The sequence below is a fragment of the Fundulus heteroclitus genome, unplaced genomic scaffold (genome assembly GCF_011125445.2).
Source record: "Fundulus heteroclitus isolate FHET01 unplaced genomic scaffold, MU-UCD_Fhet_4.1 scaffold_610, whole genome shotgun sequence".
Lineage (NCBI taxonomy): Eukaryota > Metazoa > Chordata > Actinopteri > Cyprinodontiformes > Fundulidae > Fundulus > Fundulus heteroclitus.
This window is the reverse complement of record NW_023397045.1, coordinates 63,949-69,465: the sequence shown is the minus strand read 5'-3', so window position 1 is coordinate 69,465 and position 5,517 is coordinate 63,949. Positions and strand designations below refer to the sequence as shown.

General features: G+C 50.8%; 1 long non-coding RNA gene across 1 annotated transcript; it reads left to right on the top strand.

Annotated features, from left to right (window-relative positions):
• Positions 1–2,314: 2,314 nt before the first annotated feature.
• Positions 2,315–4,034, top strand: LOC118561341. Its single transcript, XR_004929973.1, has 3 exons — positions 2,315–3,508; positions 3,585–3,853; positions 3,923–4,034. It is a non-coding gene; the product is annotated as an uncharacterized LOC118561341 (long non-coding RNA).
• The last annotated feature ends 1,483 nt before the right edge of the window (positions 4,035–5,517 follow it).

Sequence of the window (5,517 nt, the reverse complement as noted above, 5' to 3'; positions counted from 1 at the left end):
TCAGGTCCGTCGGTTTTAGCGGAGAAACCGGCGGGCAAGCCTAAGTTTACATTTTCTTCTCCTCCGCGTCTTTGCCTGCAAGCGGCGATTTTGTCTGCTGGGGACACGTTTAAGTTATCCGCCCTTGTGGATTCCGGGTGTGATTTTAATTTAATTGATCATTCTTTTGTTCACCAGGCTAAGCTGGTGACAGTTCCCTTGAGTTCGCCTCTCCAGGTTTCTGCCCTGGATGGCGGGGTTCTTCCGCGTATTACCCACAGAACGAGTCCTCTTGAACTCGTAGTTTCCGGCAACCATAGAGAATGGGTCTCTTTCTTAGTTTTTCCCATTAAGCACGCCCCCGTTGTTCTTGGGTTTCCTTGGTTACAGCAACACAATCCGCACATCAATTGGGCGGAGCGACGGGTGGAGACCTGGTCGCCTAGTTGTCACGCCACTTGTCTACAGTCAGCTGTTCCCTTGTCACAGGCTCTCACGCAGTCTAGTTCTCAGCCTGATCCTGAGATTTTAAAACTGGTGCCCGAGCGCTATCACGATCTCAGGCAGGTTTTCTGCAAGACCCAAGCTAGTTCGCTTCCGCCCCATCGCCCGTACGATTGTGCGATCGACCTCTTGCCTGGTGCTCCGCTGCTGACTAGTCGCCTTTACAACATTTCTCAGGGAGAACGTCAGGCCCTGGAGAAATACATTAAGGAGTCTTTAGCTACTGGGCTAATCCGTGCCTCGTCTTCACCGCTAGGGGCAGGGTTTTTCTTTGTTTCTAAGAAGGATGGTTCCCTTCGCCCATGTATTGATTATCGGGGGTTAAACGCCATTACTGTGAAGAACAAGTATCCCCTCCCACTCCTCTCTTCTTCACTAAGCTAGATCTGCGTAATGCTTACCACTTAGTGCGGGTTCGCCGGGGAAATCAGTGGAAGACAGCCTTTAAGACGCCACTCGGACACTTCGAATACCAGGTTATGCCTTTTGGCCTGTGCAATGCCCCAGCAGTATTTCAGGCTCTTGTGAATGATGTCCTCCGAGATTTCCTGAACATCTTTGTATTTGTGTACTTGGATGACATTCTCATTTGTTCCTGAAACCCAACAGAACACTTCCAACATGTCCGTGCAGTCCTCCAACGCCTCCTGGAAAACAAGTTGTTCGTCAAAGCAGAGAAGTGCGAGTTTCACAAGTCCTCAGTCTCCTTTCTCGGACTCATCCTTGAAGGGGGGCGGGTCCGATCTTACCCCGAAAAGATCAAGGCGGTCCAAGACTGGCCGGTACCCGAGACCAGAAGGGAACTACAACAGTTCCTAGGGTTCGCCAATTTCTACCGACGCTTCATCAGGGGGTATAGTCAGATCGCCGCCCCTCTCCATGCTCTCACCTCTGTCAAGACCCCCTACTCTTGGAACTCCAAGGCTGACTCTGCGCTCTCTAACCTCAAGATGAGGTTCTCCCAAGCACCCATCCTGATCCACCCAGACCCTAAGAAGCAGTTTGTGGTGGAAATCGACGCCTCTGATACTGGGGTGGGTGCAGTCCTGTCTCAGAACTCGGACCAGGATCAGAAGCTACACCCCTGCGCCTTCTTCTCCAGGGGTCTGTCCCCGGTGGAAAGGAATTATGATGTCGGAGATCGTGAGCTACTAGCCATCAAGCTCGCCTTGGAGGAGTGGCGTCACTGGCTAGAAGGGTCCGAGCAGCCCGTGCTCATTTGGACAGATCATAAGAACCTGGCTTACATCCAGACAGCAAAGCGGTTGAACCCCAGACAGGCCCACTGGTCCCTTTTCTTTTCCCGATTTAATTTGTCCATCTCCTATCGCCCCGGTTCTAAGAACCTAAAGCCCGACACCCTGTCCCGCATTTATTCTCCCCCTGACTCCGTGAAGAAACCAGCAACCATCCTCCCCTCGTCCTGTGTGTTTGGAGCCTTGGGAGGTTCAAGATCTTATTTCCTGAGCTCAACAGTCCGACCCTGACCCTGGTACAGGCCCCCCAAATCGAACCTATGTTCCCTCCTCAGCCAGGTCCTGTGTCATCCAATGGGCCCACTCTGAGAAGTTCTCCGCTAACCCTGGCATCCATCGCACCCTAGCGTTTCTTTCCCGTCGTTTCTGGTGGCCCACCATGTCCCGTGATGTCAAACAATTCATCCTCTCGTGTCCCGTGTGTGCCCAAAACAAAGCCTCCAACAGACGCCCTGCAGGCCTCCTCCAGCCCTTACCTGTCCCTGAATGCCCCTAGTCCCATATCGCCCTGGATTTTGTCACCTGTCTTCCCTCGTCACAAGGAATGACAACCATACTCACCATTATTGACCGGTTCTCTAAGGCTTGCCATCTTATCCCCCTCAGAAAACTCCCCTCTGCTCTCCAAACGGCCCAGCTCCTGGTTAGACAGGTTAGACATGTGTTCCGCCTGCATGGGATCCCACAGGAGATTCTGTCTGACCGTGGTCCTCATTTCATCTCGCGGGTGTGGAAGGAGTTAGCCGTGGCCCTGGGGCCCGGTATACTCTAACCTCCGGTTACCACCCGCAGACCAACAGTCAGACAGAGCGGAAGAACCAGGAGCTGGAGACCGCCCTCCGTTGTCTCACCTCCAATAATCCCTCTGACTGGAATAAATACCTCCCATGGATCGAATACGCCCACAACAGCCACGTTTCTACAGCCACCGGACTAAACCCCTTTGAGATCTCCCTAGGATACCAGCCCCCGTTACTTCCAGATGACAACCGACTGATCGCCGTCCCCTCCGTACAAGAACACATCAAGCTGTAGGGACTTCTGGACCCAAACCATCCAAGCCCTCAACCACACCACCGAACAGAACCGCCGATTCGCTGACCGGAGGCGGGTCCCAGCCCCCAGTTACCACCCCGGTCAGCGAGCCTGGCTTTCCACCAGAGACCTTCCCTCCCGAGCCGCCTCCCGCAAGCTGTCCCCTCGCTTCACTGGTCCCTACGAGATTGTCTCCATCGTCAGCCCCACCTCTGTCCGTCTTCGTCTCCCGTCTCACTCCCGCGTCCATCCTACTTTCCACGTGTCCCAAATCAAGCCAGTTACCTCCAGTCCCCTGTGCCCTCCGGCCGAACCCCCTCCACCCACCCAGGACCACCACGGACGCCAGATCCAACGGATCGTGGCCTCCCATCCACGAGGTAGAGGTTTCCAATACCTCGCGGACTGGGTTGGTCGTGGTCCTGAGGACAGATCCTGGCTCCCCGGCTCCTCCATCCCTGACCGTTCCCTCATTGACTCCTTTCTCTCCTCCCTTCCCTCCTCTTCCTCTTCTGGGTCGCCAGGAGGCGACCCTTGAGGGAGGGGTGGTGTCAGGACTCAGCCAGCAGGGCCGTGCAGCTTGCTGCCGGTTCTGATGCCTCTGCTCTCTCCACAGGTGTTCGGGGTTAACTGGTGGGCGGAGCGCACACACCTGCAGACAGTTCAGCAGCACCGGGCCACACTATAAGAACTGTGCTCGAACAGAGGGTGGATGCCAGAGTGTTGCCATTGTGGTATGCATAATCGGCCACTGCCTCTCGCCTGACAAGGTTAAAAAAAGAACTAAAAACCCTCCTCTGTGTTTCCCAGGTACCTCTTGTGCTCCTGTGTTCCCCTTCGTGGTGGATGCCTCAAGTATCCCTCTGGTTCCTTCCGAGTCGGTTCCCCTCCACCCAGATCCAAGACCACCTCTGACGTTCACCTGGTTCCACCCGCTGCTCTGGATCCCTGGATTCCCCAGTGCTGCTCGGACCCACATCTGCCTCCGCTCACTGTTCTCCCGGACGCCTGCCAACTCCACCCGCAGGCAGGGCTGAGTCCACACCGCTTCCTCCCCGGTTTGGTTCCCGTGCTTTGTGGTAAGCTTACGGTTCTCCGTAGAGTCCCCTTGCTTCACCCACAATTAATCGTGTCTCCCTTATCTCCAGACTGACCCGATCTCCAGGCCTTGGTTCCCCGTTGTGCCCCAATTTGCGGTGACAGATCTTCCTCGTGGCTCCGCCCCGTGGCTCTATTATAATAAAACCCTTGAGATCTGAACTGTTTTCCCCGAGTGTTTTCTGCATGTGGGCCAAACACATAAAGGCGAACATGACAAATTCTAGAGTGGCTTTAATTAACTTTTAAGAAATGTATGTAATCTCTGACCTTTGCCGTTTTTGCAAGCCATATTTCAACACTCCCCAACTCCTCTAGCAAAATTATCAGTGCCTTTGTTTTTAAAAAATTATATTTTTGTTTAAATGGAAATTTGTTGATATAGTGGTTTAAGCCACAATTAAAATCCTCATTATTCCTTTAGAATGTCATGCTGAAATTTGGGCTAGCTCTTGGATTATAAACCTGGATTATGCTTATTTGGAGCATAAACATTCAGAATTGTTAGAGTAATTCCTCTGATCGAACCAATAACAAATATCCAGCGGCCCTTTTTATCCTTGAGTACATTTTCTGCTACAGAGCATAAAGATTTATGACAGTATAGCTACTACCCTTTTTTTTTATAGTTTTCATAGGATGCACTGAATACATTACCTGACTCCGCCAGATAGATTTGCTCCGCATATCCATCTGGAAACCTTCCGTTGAAGTAATTTTGGGAAGGGGCGAAAATACTGGTTAGCTGATTGGCCTATGTTGGTGATAGACGGGCCAAATGAACCAATCAGATTCGTCGTCGCTCGTAACAGAGCGACGACGAAAACACAACCACAAGCCAAGCTACTCTTGCTGCTGCAGGTAAAGGCTCGTTAGCTCAGCAAAGAAATACTCTGTAATTCCGATAAAACTTGCTCGATAGCCACGCTAACGCTAGTTTCATCGGCTGAAGCCGCCATGCTGTTAAGACTGAACTGACGCGCTTCCCGTTGCGTCACACCTCAACCCGCCTCAAAGCCAACGCTGATTGGACGTTCGTTTAGTGAACGGCTCCAAATTTTCTTCAACGGAGAGTATCCAGACTGATCTGCGAGTGAAACCTTGAAAGCTCGCGAGATCAGGATGGTCTCACGAGGCTACTGAATACATGGCCTACCCACTCTCATTTTAAATTAGTTTCTTGTGGAAGCCCAATTATACAGCTAAACCTTTTTAATTGAGTTAGGATTTTTTTAGAATTTACTCCGTTAATATCATAACTAACAATTTTCAAAGTTGTCATGGTTACGTAGGCACGCATGGTTACGTAGGCACGAAAGACATTACTTCCTTTTGAGAGTATATCAATACCTTTACAAACAAAACTTTAAAGAAGGAAGTTTATTAAAATATTAAAATATATAAAAAACATTGTCAGAGCCAAAATATGTAAGAGCATTTTAAGTTTGGAAGTTATTCTTAGTTAAAAAAAAGCAACTGGTTTACATGTTATCCCCATGTACAGGTGCAACACAGGAGCTATGCCACGCAAAGTGAGGCAATTTCTAGCAACGCAAAAGGTACAATTCTGACTATTAAAGCGAAGCCAGAGTGACACAACACCTGCAATGGATGCAAAGGGACAATGGCTGGAGTTGAAAAAGTT